The sequence below is a fragment of the Leopardus geoffroyi genome, chromosome B1 (genome assembly GCF_018350155.1).
Source record: "Leopardus geoffroyi isolate Oge1 chromosome B1, O.geoffroyi_Oge1_pat1.0, whole genome shotgun sequence".
Classification (NCBI taxonomy): Eukaryota; Metazoa; Chordata; class Mammalia; order Carnivora; family Felidae; genus Leopardus; species Leopardus geoffroyi.
Window position 1 is genome coordinate 50,642,036 of NC_059327.1, and position 17,204 is coordinate 50,659,239.

Consider the following 17,204-nt stretch of genomic DNA (forward strand, 5'->3'; position numbering starts at 1 on the left):
GCAACGTGGATTGAACTAGAGAGTGTTATGCTAAGTGAAATAAGCCATACAGAGAAAGACAGATACCATATGTTTTCACTCCTATGTGGATCCTGAGAAACTTAACAGAAGACCATGGAGGAGGGGAAGGGAAAAAAAAGTTAGAGAGGGAGGGATCCAAAGCATAAGAGACTCTTAAAAACTGAGAACAAACTGAGGGTTGATGGAGGGTGGGAGGGAGGGGGGTGGGTGATGGGTATTGCGGAAGGCACCTGTTGGGATGAGCACTGGGTGTTGTACGGAAACCAATTTGACAATAAATTTCATATTAAAAAAAAATTTTTTAAATAAATAAATAAAATAACTGGGTAAATAAATAAATAAACATTAAAAAAATAAAAAAAATAAAAAATAATTTAAATAAAAGAAAAATAAAAGCCCTTCAGAAATATTCACTATCAGGAGCACCTGGGTGGCTCAGTAGGTTAAGCATCCAACTTTGGCTTAGGTCATGAACTCACGATTTGTGAGTTCGAGCTCTACATCAGGCTCTGTGCTAACAGTTCAGAGCCCTCTTTAAATTCTGTGTCTCCCTCTGTCTCTCTCTGCCCCTCCCCTGCTCATGCTCTGTCTCCCTCTCTCTCAAATATGGATAATAAAATATTTTTAAAAATTAAAAAAAAAGAAGTATCCACTATCAGATCATTGTTAAACTTCTGAGCAAAGTTTGAAGTGGGTACAAAGGAATTCAGCAAAGACCTCTGAGGGTATAACAATTTTGTAATTGTTGGTTAGCGATTTAAAAATATTTATTTGCTAGTGAGAATTTCATAAAAGAAACCCAATAAATACCCTGTTTTCAAACATGACCTAAAAGTGGACAGTTAACTAAAGCACTAATTTCTTCTGAAGGTGCAGAAAGAAAAAAAAACCAGCTTATTTTCTTTAGACATCTTATCTTTCTATTCTATTCAGGCCATGAATAAACCAAAGGAGAAAATAGCCTACATTAATGAGGTAACCCAGTTGAGATTAAAGGAATAAAGTTGAATTGGTTATGATAATTTACTTGCGTTTTCATTTTACCAATCTACGAGTCATCATTGCACTGATACTTTTTGGTTAAATAAGTTGCTTGCTTCCTCATTACAAAAGTGATGTATGTTCATTCTAGAAAACTTTTAAATAGAAAAATGTGAAGAAAAAAAATAAAAATTATCCATCCACATTTTCATTACAGAGTAAAAACGGCTATTGGCATTTTGGGTTATTTCCTTTCATTCTTTTTCCTATGAAACTAAAATGACATTTATGTAACTGGATGTTGAGGGAAATCTCACCTGTTTCCCAGGAGGTGGCAAAGAGGACCCAAAACTTCAAAAAGAGAGCATCAAGTACTCCATCAAGTACTCCATTTAGACATCTTGAAAAAGATCTTCAAGCAGTAAGGGTCTCACTGCTCTCCCAAAGTTTATTAAGAAGTGGTCAAACTTCTCCAATGTCTATAAGCAAAAGGCTGATGGGGGGGGGGGGGGAAGATGCATCAGAGTCTAGAATGGACTGCCCCATGCAGAGGACTCCTCCACTCCTCCCACCAAAGCTAAAGGGACTCTTGGCACTTCTCCCTGGGGAAATGCTGCTAGCACCCTATCTTTGTAGACCCACTCTGTACTCTTGCTAGTAGGGAAAAGGAGAATGAAAAGGTGAGACAGGATTGAGAGATAAGTGGTCCCACTCTTCAGTAAGAAGAGCTTGAATAGGCTCCTCTGGGACAAAAGGACAGCTTTGCAAGGCAGTTTAGCCTGATTCAACTTGCTTCTAAAACACCCAAGAGGGTTTCCTAAGGGAGCGGGGGTTGGGGGGAGAGACAGGTCCTAGGAGCCAGACACCATGGAGTGTACCTCCAGGCCAGGAACTAGAGTGTGTTTCCTGTCTGTGGAGCCCCCATATTAAGGTGCCATGCTAAGGTGCCAAGGAGGCTCACTTGGCCATCCAATCAAAGCATCTGCAAGTGACACTGCTACATGGGAGCTTCTATGCCAATGGGTGTGACCTGAGAAGCCAGTAGAGAAACCCCCAGAGAATCACACTGATGGTCCACTTGAGGAAAGGTGCGTCCCGTTTTTCCCATCCTTCTTCTCAGTTCCCAGTCCTAAAGAAAAGCTTGATCCTAGGAAAAGGGAGACGATAGAACAAAAGTGATCCCTTCCCTCTTCATAGCTTTTGGGATGGAAGCCAGGTTTGAGACTGGGAAAGGGAGTAAGGGGGAATTAAAATAGATATGAGTGAAATCTCCAAATATGGACTGAACTGGACTGAATTTTTAATAACTGGAAATGAGCAGAAAGTTTGGGGAATCCTCTAGACATCCATAAGGGTTGGGAAGGGAGATTTGGCCTAGTACTTTATGAGTAATTTGTTTTCTCCTTTACATTTGAAATTTTCTTTAAGAAACTATACTCTTTTTATAATTAGAAAGTAAAGGCAGTTAGTTAACCATGTTTATATCCCCTATGTTCAGAATATTCAATAATTACAAGACAGAATTAAAAAAATACACATGCAAACACCTTCAACAAAATATTAACAAACTGAATTCAATAGCACATTAAAAGGATCATACATCATGATCAAGTGGGATTTAGTCCAGGGATGCAAAGATGGTTTGACATCTACAAATCAATCAACATGGTACACCACCTTAACAAAATGAAGGGGGATGGGAGGGAGAGGAGGGTGGGTGATGAGTATTGAGGAGAGCACCTTTTGGGATGAGCACTGGGTGTTGTATGGAAATCAATCTGACAATAAATTTCATATATTGAAAAAAAAATGAAGGGGGAAAATGATATAATCATCTCAGTAATAGATGCTGAAAAAGGATTTGATAAAATTCACTATCCGTTTACAGTAAAAACTCTCAACAAAGTGGGTATGGAAAAAAGCACCTCAACATAATAAAGCCCATAAATGACAAACCCAAAACTAGCATCATACCCACTGTTGAAAAGTTGAAAGCTTTTCCTCTAACATCAAGAACAAGACAAGGATGTCCACTCTCACCTCTTTTAGTCAACACAGTATTGAAAGTCCTAGTCAGAGCAATTAGACAAGCAAAAAAATAAATAAATAAAAGGCATCTAAATTGAAAAGGAAGAAAGAAAACTGTCACTATTTGTAGATGATTTGATACTATATATATATATATATATATATATATATATATATATATATATTCCACCAAAAAGCCTGTTGGAACCAATAAAGGAATTCAGTAAACTAACAGGATACAAAATCTGGTGTGCTTCTTTACATTAATAATGAGCTACCAGAAAGACAAATTAAGAAAATAATCTCACAGTTGCATCAAAAAGGGTAAAATAGCTAGGAGTAAATTTAATCAAGCAGGGAAAAGACCTCAACTTCAAAAGTTTGTGAGTCAGTGAATTTAGAGAAATTGTGTCTTCTCTCCCTTTCCCTTCTACTTTACAGATGAGAAAAACTGATACATTAAAATACTAGGCAAAGGTCACAGAACTCATTAACCCAGAGCTGGTTAATCCTAAACTAGTACTACAATCCAGACCTCCTCTTTTTTTTTTACTCATTCCCTTTGCCACCTATTCATTTAATTATCAAATGTTTATTAAGTCTCTCCAATGGAAGTCCAGGGCCAGGCTTCTCATGTCTTACCATAAAACCAAAAATAATAAAATTAAAGCTGTTAGGCATTTGGCACTATATGAAGTATTTTCACTAGCATTCTTTTGTTTATTGGTCCCATAATGTTAGCAAGCACTTAGAGAAAAAAACATAACGTTGACAAATTGTAGTATTCTCAAAAAACATTCTGGGGTCAAGGGGAGAGATGAATTGGCAGAGTATGGAGTTAATTTTTAGGGCAGTAAAAGTACTCTGTATGATAATATTAGATACATGTCATTATACATTTTCCCACATTCATAGAATGTACAACACTAAGAGTGAATCCTAAGGTAAACTATGGACTTTGTGTGATTATGATGTATTAATGTAGATTTATCCTGTAGCATTCTGCAGAATGATGTTGATAATGGGGGGGGGGTTGCTATTCATATGTGGGAACAGAGGGTATATGGGAAATCTTGGTACTTCCCTCTTAATTTGTTGTAAGCCTTAAAACTGCTCTAAAAAATAAAGTCTTAAAAAAATTCTAAAGCGGTATCTATACTCCCGTATTCACTGAAGCACTATTCTCAATAGCTAGGACATGGAAACAATCTAAGTGTCCATCAATGGATGAATGGATAAAGAAAATGTGCCATATACGACACCTGAAACTAATATTACACTGTATGTTAACTAACTAGAAGTTAAATAAAATCTTGAGAAGGGGTGCCTGGGTGGCTTAGTTGGTTAAGCATCTGACTCTTGATTTTGGCTCAGGCCAGGATCTCATGGTTTCTGAGATCAAACCCCTAGTTGGGCTCTGTGCTGACAGGACAGAGCCTGCGTGGGATCCTCTCTCTCCTTCTCTCTCTCTGCCCCTCCCTCCCCTCAAAATAAATAAATAAACTTAAAAAAAAATCTAAGGGAAAAAAAAGAAAAAAGAAAATGTGGCATATACATACAATGGGATATTAGCCAGTCTTGTAAAAGAGGGAAATCCTTTAATTTGCTACAGTGTGGATGAAACTGGAAGACATTATGCCAAGTGAAATAAGTCACAGAAGGACAAATACTGCATGATTCCACTTACATGGGGTATCTAAAATAGTTAAACCATAGAAGCAGACAGTAGAATGGTAGTTGCCCAGGGCTGAGATGAGGGGAAAATGAGCAGTTGTGCTTCAGTGGGAACAAAGTTTCAGTTATGCAAGATGAATAAATTCTAGAGAGATCTGCTGTACAACACAGTGCCTATAGTTAACAATATTGCATTGCGCACTTAAAATTTTATGAAGAGGGTAGATTTCACGTTAAGTGTTCTTGCCCTACAAGAACAAAACAAAAGGGACACAGGATTTTTTTTGAGTTTTTTATCAAGTTTTTTTTAATTAAAAAATGTTTATTTATTTTGAGAGAGAGAGAGAGAGAGAGAGAGAGCAAGCTCAAGTGGGAGAGGGGCAGAGAGAGAGAAGGAGACAGAGAATCCCAAGCAGACTCCATGCTGTCAGTGCAGAGTCTAACTGGGGGCTTGATCACAAGAACTGTGAGATCATGACCTGAGCTGAAACCAAGAGTTGGATGCTTAACTGACTGAGCCAGCCAGGTACTCTAAGTTTTTCTAATTTTAATTTCAGTATACTTAACATACAGTGTTATATTAGTTTCAGGTATACAATATAGTAATTCTTTTTTTTTAATTAACGTTTATTTTTGAGAAAGAGAGAGAAAGAGTGCAAGTGGGGTAGAGGCAGAGAGAGAATCTGACACAGGCCCTGGGCTCTAAGCTGTCAGCACAGAGCCCGACATGGCACTTGAACCTACCACCCATGAGATCATGACCTGAGCTGAAGTCGGACACTTAACTGACTGAGCCACCCAGGTGCCCCTACAATATAGTAATTCTAATCCAATACATTGTTTAGTGCTCATCATGATAAGTGTACTTTTTAAGTCCCATTCCCTATTTCACCCTTCCCTCCACCCACTTCCCCTCTGGTTACCATTAGTTCTCTAAGAGTATGTTTCTTCATTTGTGTGTGTCTCTCTTTTTTCTCTCTTAATTTGTTTTGTTTCTTAACTTCCACATATGAGTGAGATAATATGGTATTTTTCTTTCTCTGATTTATTTTGCTTCACATTAGCTCCATCCATGTTGTTGCAAATGGCAAGATTTCGTTCTTTTTTATGGCTAAATACTATTCCAGTGTGTGTGTGTGTGTGTGTGTGTGTGTGTGTGTGTGTGTATCACCTCCTCTTTATTCATTCATCTATCAATGGACACTTGAGCTGCATTCATGGGCTGTATCCATAGATTGGCTGTTGTCAATATGCTACAATAAACATAGGGATGCATCTATCTTTTTTTTTAATGTTTGTTCATTTTTGAGAGACAGAGAGAGACAGAGCGTGAGCAGGGGAGGGTCAGAAAGAGAGGAAGACACAGAATCGGAAGCAGGCTTTACGCTCTGTGCTGACAGCACAGAGTCTGATGCGGAGCTCGAACTCACAAACTGGGATCATGACCTAAGCAGAAGTCGGACGCTTAACCACCTGAGCCACCCAGGCTCCCCTGATGCATGTATCCTTTTGAATCAGCGTTTTCATTTGTTGGAGGTAAATACCCAGGGTATTTCTACTTAGAACTTAGGGTAGAACTTAGGGTAGTTCTACTTTTAAATTTGCTAGGAACCTCCATACTCTTTGCCACAGTGATGCATCAGTTTGCATTCCTACCAACAATGCATGAGGGTTCCTTTTTCTCCACATCCTCGTCAACACTTGTTGTTGCTTGTGTGTTTGAGCTTAGCCATTCTGACAGGTATGTGATATCTCATTTCAGTTTTGATTTGCATTTCCCTGATGATGAGTGACATTGGGCATCTTTAATGTGTCTGTTTGCCATCTAGGTATCTTCTTTAGAGCAATATTTGTTCATGTCTTCTGTCCATTTTTAAGTTGGATTATTTGCCTTTTGGATATTGAGTTATATCAGTTCTTTACGTATTTTGGATACTAACCCTTTATTGAGTATGTCATTTGCAAATATCTTCTCCCATTCAGTATGCTGCCTTCTAGTTTTGTTGATTGTTTCCTTCACTGTGCAGAAACTTTTTGATGTAATCCCTCAATATCATTTCTTTACCAGAAAATGAGTTGGCTAGATGTTACTTAGACAAATTCCTCTGCTCTTAATCTATTACTTAGAGGGATTTTTTAAAATCTAAATGTAGGGGCGCCTGGGTGGCTCAGTCGGTTAAGCGGCCGACTTCGGCTCAGGTCATGATCTCGCGGTCCGTGAGTTCGAGCCCCGCGTCGGGCTCTGTGCTGACAGCTCAGAGCCTGGAGCCTGTTTCAGATTCTGTGTCTCCCTCTCTCTCTGCCCCTCCCCTGTTCATGCTCTGTCTCTCTCTGTCTTAAAAAAAAATAAATAAGCGTTAAAAAAAATTTTTTTTAATTAAAAAAAAAATCTAAATGTAAAACAGAATGGAATGATTTGGGCAGAAGGTAAAAGTTTCCTTTAGGGTCTTTCCTAAAAGATTACCAGTTATCTCCCAATATCCATTACCCACTTCTTCAGTCAATAACTCCACCTCCACCCAAAGTTGTAATTAGGCCCAAGATATAAGGTAAAGATGACCAGGTATGGTCATGTGACTAGGTGGATGTCAACAAGATTGGAGTGGAAGTAATATGTGCAACTCTTAGGTCATGACCCTAGAAGGAAGAAGAATAATCTCTTTTTACCCTCCTTTCCCACTGGCTAAAACTCAGGTGTAAGAGCCAGACTTGAGTAACCACTGCAGACCAGGAGATCGGAGCTGCATATTGAAAGGAACAGAGTGACCCTAGGTCGCCAACCTCATGGAACTGCCAATTCATTCCTAGACTAATGTATTAGTCTAGGAATGAACTTCTATTTTATTCAAGCTACTGTGGTTTTTCATAGCTTAGTGGTTCTGAAGTTCAGCATATATCAGAATCACTTAGAGGGCTTGTTAAAACATAAATTTGTGAGTCCCACCAGAGAGTGTCTGATTCAGTAGTTTTCTGAGGGGGGTGTTGAGGCTAGCATTTCTAACAAATTCTCAGGTGATGCTGACACTGATGGTCTAGGCACCAAATTTCTAGAACCACTGTACTAGGAGGTACTATACTTCCCACTACCTAACTACCTCAACCCTCCATAAACATGCCTCTGGTACCCCCAGAGTCTAATGATATTCTCAACTGCTTTCACCCACATCAGATCACACACTGAACCCTAGATCAGTATTAATTTCTCTACAGCTATCATTGCTAAATCTAAAGAGATTTGTAACATACCAGAAATCACACAAAGAGCTAGAAAACACAGTATATCCAATGGCATCTAAGAGAATCTGTTGGACCTCATAATCTGCATTCTAGAATCTAGATAATTTCAAACTTCTCTTTGTCATAATCCATCATTGTCATGAATTACAACTGGAACTTCAAAAACAAAAATTTTAAATTCACTTTTTGTTTCCTATCAAATTAAATAAGGCTCTGATTTTCAGTAGTTCATCTTCCTACACCAAGCACATCTTGAATAGGATCAGAAGCTACAGAGAGGGTAGAGCATATGAAGCAACAGCCCAGTGATTGAATATGAAAAATGAGAATCCCCAGGGGAGATTCTTAAAGTTGTAAGTGGCAAGAGTGCTCAGCAGACAATACAGGCAGTGACAAGCTGAATGCTTGGGAAACAAAGTATCAAAAGATGCTATAAGAGACTATGCAGGGAAACATTTAGGTGTGTAACAAACATGTAACTCAACCTTCCACCAAGCCACACTGGCCTTTAGAAGCATCTGATGAGAGGGGCGCCTGGGTGGCGCAGTCGGTTGAGCGTCCGACTTCAGCCAGGTCACGATCTCGCGGTCTGTCAGTTCGAGTCCCGCGTCAGGCTCTCAGCTGATGGCTCAGAGACTGGAGCCTGTTAACGATTCTGTGTCTCCCTCTCTCTCTGCCCCTCCCCCGTTCATGCTCTGTCTCTCTCTGTCCCCCAAAAAATAAATAAACGTTGAAAAAAAAATTAAAAAATAAAAAAAAAGAAGCATCTGATGAGAGATATCTCTGAGCTTTTTCCCTGGCAGCATCCCAGGTGACTTGTGAGCTTGCCTCAGCTGTCACTGGTGTCCCCCCACTGCCACCACAGATGCCACTCTCGTACTGCCACCATCAGAGCATCTGACACTGCCAACTCCATGCTGCTGCCACTCCTTAGGGTTCAGGGGTCACCTCATTTTAATTAGATACCCCTATGGGTAGCCTGATGCACTTTGTCTCTGAACCCCCCTCTTTAAAGAACTCAGGATCAGAACTTTCAAGTGAGGTCAGAGAATAATTCAGGAATAAGGTTCGGTACTGCACAGACTCCGGCATATAGGAAGCAGTATGTAACAAATAAATGTTCATTTCCCACTATCTTGCCTCCTACTAACAATTCACTAATACCCCCAAAAGAGCATGCTTCCAGCACTCCCCTACTGCTTGTGGGATACCTTGCCCACCTCAGGAGGTGAGGCAGCCCCGATAGTCTTTTCTCAGCCTTCCTTGTCCCCCGGCTAGGTTAGTTCTCTCAGAGAATGATTTCATCTCACCATAAACCTTTCCTTCATAGCTTTTATCAGATATACAACTGGGGACAATAATAGTAACACCGAGCTCACAGGTCTTTTGGTTTTGTTTCAGTTTTTTCTTGGTGATGATTAAATAAGTTAATACAGGAATAGTGCCTGAAATTATGTCTGACACATAGGAAGCCCTCAATAAATATTAGCCGTGATTATTATATACATTTATTTGTGTGATCATTTGAAATACGTCTCCTCCACTAGATGTAACTATAGGAAGGCACGGATTGTGTCCATTTTTCGTTTTTTATTGTATCCCATCTGCTTACTCAGTGCCAAGGGACATAACAAACACCCAGCCAATATTTGTTGAAGGACTTCATGAATCACTCATAGTTTCTCTTGAGCCAGCCACATAAGTCCCTGTAAAAGTCTTTCCTTACCCCTTCTCCTGGGTGTCTGCTGGGTCTCTATTCAAATAGGACTTCTTGTTTTGTTAGCTAAGTGTTCTCTGGTTACTATATAAATTAAATCCCTTCATATACACACATGTGCGTGCACACACACACACACACACACACACACATGCCACAAAAGCCCCCCCCAAAGCATGTAAGTGGATTTTTTTTGTATATTTGTTTGTTTTAATAACTTTACTGAGAAATACTTGATAAGCTGCACATATTTAATGGATAAATCTGATGAGTTTGGACATACGCAATCACCTATGAAACCATTACCACAACTGAGGTAATACACATATCCACCACCTACAAATATTTCTTGGGTCCAAAGAAGGCATCTAGATGGAAAACAGACACATTAAAGATGCCCAACGTCACTCATCATCAGGGAAATGCAAATCAAAACTGAAATGAGATATCACATCATACCTGTCAGAATAGCTAAGCTCAAACATACAAGAAACAACAAATGTTGACGAGGATGTGGAGAAAAAAGAACACTCATGCATTGTCGGTAGGAATGCAAACTGGTGCATCACTGTGGCAAAGAGTATGGAGGTTTCTAGCAAATTTAAAATTAGAACCACCCTAAGATCTAGTAATCACACTACTGGGTATTTACCTCCAACATATGAAAACACTGATTCAAAAGGATACATGCACCCCTATGTTTATTGCAGCATTATTTATGATAGCCAAGATATGGATGCAGACCATGAGATGAATTGATAAAGAGGTGATACATATACATGTACGTATATATATGTGCGTATAATCTACAATGGAATAGTATTTAGCCATATAAAAGAAAGAAATCTTGACATTTGCAACAACATGGATGGAACTAGAGAGTATAATGCTAAGCAAAATAAATCAGTCAGAGCCCAAATACCATTTATTTCTCACTCATATGTAGAATTTAAGAAACAAAACAAATGAGCAAAGGAAAGAGAGAGAGAGAGAAAGAGAGAGCAACCAAGAAACAGAGTCTCAACCACAGAGAACAATCTATAACTATAACTTAACTATAAAGATAGCTACCAGAGGGGAGGTGGGTGGGTGGATGGATGAAATAGGTGATGGGGATAAAAGAGTGCAACTATTATGATAAAAGATAAAATTACTTTAAAAAGATTAAAGGTACATACCCAAACACACAAAAAGAAAAAAATGACCTTGAACTTGAGAGTTAAGAAAACTCAGGTTTGAATCCAAGTTCTTCTTAGTAGCTCTCTTTGCTTGGGTTTCTTCATGTATAAAACTGACAATAGGTCAGAGTGAAGGTTAGAATAGTGTATGTAAAGCTCCTAAATGGTAACTGGAGGTTAACAGGTGCTCAACACCTGTTCCTCTTAAAACTCAGTGAAATAATCCATGTAATTAATTAAAATGCTTAAGATAGCTTTGTATCTTCTACAAATACACTGTAAATAAGGCCACATGGTTTTTAGTATGCTAATGTAAAGTGTCATACTAAGCTTTCATTTATTCACTTATAAAGGTGTCTGTACCTAGTTAAGTGGATTTTTATCCAAAAAGCCTGATTTCATTTTGAGTATGCCAGGGTATCCCCGCAGTTTTTCAGGGTTTTAAAAGAGCATGGAAATAAGATCTGAACTGTCTCTTGGAGGGGACAAAGACTTGCCTTTTGCACAAGCTGTCCTTGACTTCATTTCCTGCACCTGTGACAGCTCCTTTTTTTTCAGTCCTGATGCATGGCCCTCCTTATCTACTACGACCTGCAACTTCACAAGTTGAGGGTCTGATCTTCTCTCTCGAAAACCCCCACAGCTCTTTGTCCAGGGCTATGCTACGGAGCACTCGTTGGTCTGCCTTGTGGGGTCCTGTGGCTGGCTGGGCGTGGGATGTCTCCCCACCACACTGTGCACCCTTGGAGTCCTGGAAAGGCCTTACTCTTTGATGTTGTGTGCCATCCGCTTGGTGCTTTGCATATGGCATGAGTTCAATAGTTTTTACTAAACAAATGAGGGTTTCAGCAGGATCTGCATGTAGGAGCAATACAAAAAACACTCTTAAAGACTACCTCAAAAAAAATAGTAATAACATTTGTCCGAGAAGCAGACATGTTCTCTATAATTTAGTTAATGGCATTCTGCTACCTTACATAACAATTGATTTCCCAATTCTTACTAAATGAAAATGTCTTCGTGTATTATCTGACTTTTCAGGGAGTATGTTTTTCTTCCTTATTTTTTTAGTAACCCTGGCACATAGATGGTTTTATAAAAGAAAATTAATTGACAAAATCACTTGGCACTGAAGTTTCTAAGTTTCTAGAAGGGTGTCAGTATGTAATTAGGCTCATTTTGTCAGTGCACAATTAGTATCAGGAGGGAGCTTAGAAACTGGGTAGTGACACAATTTTATAGATGCTTCTGGGCTGGCACCTCTTCTTGCCCTCCTCTTTGCCGAGCACTAGCAATCCTCAGCTTCTTCCCCATTCCTATGGATCTTTCTAGGATTCCATCCCCAGGTTCATGCAAGGGCAGGAGGAGGCTTGGCCTTCTCTCTCATCCCTTAAGCCCTATCTTTTATAACCTTTCTAGTCCACCTGGGGAGAGATGGCTCAGAAGAATGTGTGGTTAGGAAAGCTGAGAGGGAGAAAGAGATGGAGCCCGTGAGAAAAAGAGCAACAGCTATGTGTTAGGAAGTGGGATGAAGTTGGGAGGGTGGATGGTAAAGACTGGACAAGGGAGGAAGAGAACTTTTGTTAACGGAATACCTATTCTGTGCCAGGGACTGTTATACACAGTACTTCAGTGAGTGCTATGCTTGCATTTCAAGAGTCAGTAAAATGGGACCAAACCTTTTGGAAGCCAGCATAGGTTGTCCATTAAAAAAAATTTTTTTTAATGTTTTGTTACCCATTTTTGAGAAAGAGAGAGAGAGAGAGGCAGGCATGAGCGGGGGAGGGACAGAAGGAGAGGCAGACATAGAATCCGAAGCAGGCTCCAGGCTCTGAGCTGTCAGCACAGAGCCCCATGTGGGGCTGGAACTCATGAACCATGAGATCATGAGCTGAGCTAAAGTTGGACGCTTAACTGACTGAGCCACCCAGGTGCCCCATGGGTGCTCATTTTTGACTTTGCCAAAAAAGGGCCTTAAGAGAACAACTGCTGTCTCTCACTACCACAATATAAGAAGGGTGTTTTGACAGCAGAAAAGTCAGAGGTATATTACTTTAGAATAAAGGATAGCTTTTCAAATTGAATACATTTAGCATTATGAAAAGAGTTGTCACATTATCTTTTCGCCCTCTAATTTGGCCATTTTGTTGTAGACTGTTACCATACAATATTTCATTTGTTTACAAGATATTCTAGGAAGTAGAGAGCATCCCTTACTCGTAGCCAGGGGTAAATACCCCTTCCGTATGCTTTGATAGATCACATGTAACAATGCCAAAATATAAACGACATAACTCAGATGTATGAAAAAATGTTAATTGCCCTGTTTGCTATAACTGATCTCATCTTGCTCTCATTATTCCTAATGATAGAGGAAAACACTTGATCTTGCCAAACAAAAGTGGCTTTTTGGTGGTTTTTAGTTTTAAATTGCCTATTTGGGCAACTGCTCAGTCCTTCAGGAGGAAGGACTCCTTTTCTCCTCTCTTTTCTCCTTTTCAAGATGACATCTGGGTACTGGGAGAGCTTATGTGTCCTCCTGGCCTAGTCGCCTCCCATTGAGGTGTCTCTTGGCCTTGGCCTCTGTCCTAGTGTATCTGCCTTGGTGTGGTTTGGACTCCTGGCCACTGATCTGCTGTACTGCTGAGACACAGCTGCTCTTGCTCCCATCCTTTGGGCATCATGCTGGCTCCTGCTACTGAGGACTGAGGTCTTTGTTTTTGCATCCCATCACAAGGTCTGAATACTTGGGTCTCCTTGTATATAAAGTCTCCAACTCCAGACTTTATTGGGGTCATTGGTTCTCTCAGTCCTTCCATATCCCCAACCCTCTTGTGGGACCTGGGAATATTCTCCTGATTTCTCCACAGTCATGTGCAAGATCCTGTGAGGTTGCCCTCAGGTCCATTAACTTTGGCCCCTGCTCTCAGCCATTGCTTTGCCTCTGCGCACACATCACGTTGCATGCCCTCCCAAATGCAAGACTCTTCTGAGAGATTTATAGTCTCTCCAGACCATGGATTTCCAAAAATTTTTTTTTTATCAGAGGCTACACTAAGAAATATATTTTATATCTAGGTACAGTGCATATATAGTACACACACACACACACACATATATATATATATATATATATATATATATATATATATATGCCAGAGAAATATAAATTTCCCCAAATTATATTTATCCTCACTACTTATGGATGCACTCTGATATCTTCTAATCTAGGCTACTCTAAGTCATTTAAAAACATGCTAATCCAATCCATTAGACTGATTTATTTATGCACCAGTGGGCCACTTTCTGAGGATACGCCCTAGGAAATGAAACACTAGCTCCCAAATCATCAGATTCTTCCCCAACTCATACAGGATGTTTTGAAGTTTCCATCCCCAAGTTCATCACAGGGTAGGAGACTGAGATAAAGATGTTTGATATTCTTTCTTATCTCTTAAGTCATGTCCTTTATCCTTTCTAGTCTAGGGTTTATTTTAAAGTCAGTTCTGTATACTTTGGTTCTTATGTATAGTCAGTTAAGAAAAACCCGTTAACTCTGATAAGCCTGATTTTTAAGAATGTTGTCTCCTTATCTCACCATGTCTTTAAAAAAGAGTTAAAAAAAAAACAAATATTTTTCATCTCATGGTTTCTGTGGGTCAGGAATTTGGAGGCACCATGGAAGATGGCTGGTTGTGGCTCAGGGTCTCTTATGAGGTTGCAGACAAGATGTCATCTGAAAGCTTGACTAGGGCTGAAGAACCTGCTTCCAAGATTGCTTACTCACCTGGTTGTTGGCAGGAGAACTCAATTCCTCCCCATGTGAACTTCTTCATAGGGCTGATTAAAGATCTTCATGATGTGACAGCTGGCTTCCCCTCCAGGGGGTGATCCAAAAGCAAGGAAGAAGGAAGCTGCATTGCCTTTTATGACTTAGTCTCAGAGGCCACACACCATCGCTTCTGTCTTATTCTATTCATTAGAAGCAAACACTAAGTCCAACTAAAATGTAAGGGGAGGGGAATTAGGCCCCACTTATTTAATTTATTTATTGACTTTATTTTATTTTATTTTTTTATTTTTGCATTACCAGGGTATTGTTAGAAGTTTTTTTTTTTTTTTAATATAATTTATTGTCCAGTTAGCTAACATAGAGTATACAGTGTGCTCTTGGCTTTGGGAGTAGATTGCCACGATTCATCACTTACATACAAGACCCAGTGCTCATCCCAACAAGTGCCCTTCTCAATGCCCATCACCCATTTTCCCCTCCACCACACCAACCTTCAGTTTATTCTCTGTATTTAAGAGGCTCTTACAGTTTGACTCCCTCTCAGTTTATAAGGGAGTGTCAAATAATTCATATACATATTTTAAACCTCCACAGTAACTTGCGTATCTTTTCAGATAATTATTAGCACAAGGCAGTATACGCTATGCGCTGAGTGGTGTAAATAGTGAGTTTTATGGGAGAACCCAGACTGCATGAACAATCATTGTTTTCTTGTGCAATCAGGGTAGGTTGCACAGAGAAGATGAATCTTGAATTGAATGGTGAAGAATAAGGTCAGAAAACTAGAGAGAAACAGGCAGGGATTCCAGTTGGTATAAACAGAATGAGTAAAGTTGTGGAGGAAGGTTCGAGAGCCCTGAGAGTGATCCATATTACTCACTCTGGTTTCCCATCCACCACAGTAGACTCTTAACAGCAATTCACACTCCTGGCATCCAACACTCTCTTTAACAAAGCTTGACTGTCCTATGTCTCATGACTTCTGGGCTGCTTTCTGAAGAACAAGAGGCAGTTATGTAGGTGGATCTGGGCTTAAGCATTAATGTATTCACTCCATCCACATAATAGAAACACACTTTTAAAAAGTGTGTATAATTCAACAGTGTTCTAAACAGGGATACACTTGGGAAACCATCACCACAATCAAGCTAATGAGCATATCCATAACTCTCAAAAGTTTCCCTGTAAACCTTTTTATCCCTCCCTCCCATCCCTTACCCAAATTCTCAGGCAACCACAGATCTGCTTTCTATTACTACAGATTAATTTGTATTATTTTAGGATTTTAAATAAATGGAATCACACAATTCTTATTCTTTTTTTTACTTTGGTTCCTTTCACTCAATATAATGGATCATCTGTGTTATTGAGGGTATCAATAGTTCATTTACCCTTACTGATGAATTCCATTGTAAGGATATACCACAATTTGCGTACCCCTTCACCTGTTGATAGTCTTTTGGTTATTTCCAGTTTTTGCCTATTACAACAAGACTGGTGAGGGGGGTGTGGGTGGTGCAGTCCATTAATCGTTTGACTCTTGACATTGGCTCAGGTCATGATCTCACAGTTTGTGAGATCCAGCCCCACGTCAGGCTCCACACAGTGCTGAGCCTGCTTAGGATTCTCTCTCCTTTGCTCTCTGCCCCTCCCCCACTCTCCATCTCTCTAAATAAATAAATAAATAAATAAATAAATAAATAAATAAACTTAAAAAATTAGACTGCTATGAACATTTGAGTGCAAGACTTTATATGGACACATACTTTCATATGAAATTGTTGGGTCATGTGGATGATGAGTGCTTAACTACTTAAGAAATTGATAAACTGTTTTCCAAAATGGTTGTATAATTTTGGATTATTACCAGCAGTGTATAAGAGTTCCAGTTCCTCCACATCCTCATCAACACTTGGTATGATCAGTCTTTTAAATTATAGCTATCCTGATGGGTGTGTAGTGGCATTTATAGTAGTTTTTATTTGCATTTCCCTAATGGCTAATGTTGTTGAGTAGTTTTTTTTTTTTTTTAAATGCATGTTTGATGGGCGCCTGGGTGGCTCAGTCAGTAGAGCAACCGACTTCAGCTCAGGTCATGATCTCACGGTCCGTGAGTTCGAGCCCCACGTCAGGTTCTGTGCTGACAGCTCAGAGCCTGGAGCCTGCTTCGTATTCTGTGTCTCCCTCTCTCTCTGTCCCTCCCCTGCTCATGCTCTGTCTCTCTCGGTCTCAAAAATAAATAAATGTGCATGTTTGAAATCCATATATTTTTCTTGGTGAAGTGCCTGTTTTTGTTCATTTTGCTCATTTGAAAAATGTGCTGTTGATTTCTTATTATTGAATTTTGAGGGTTGTATATTCTGGAGATAAGGCCTTTATCAGAAATATGATTTGTAAGTATTTTCTGCCCATCTGGAGCTATCTTTCTATTCCCTTAAGAGTATCTTTTGAAAAACCAGAAGTTCTTAATAAAATATAATTAATCACTTTTCTTCTTTTATGGATCATGCATTTTGTGTTATATCTAAGAAATTATTCCTACTCTAAGGTCACAAAGATTTTCACCTATGTTTTC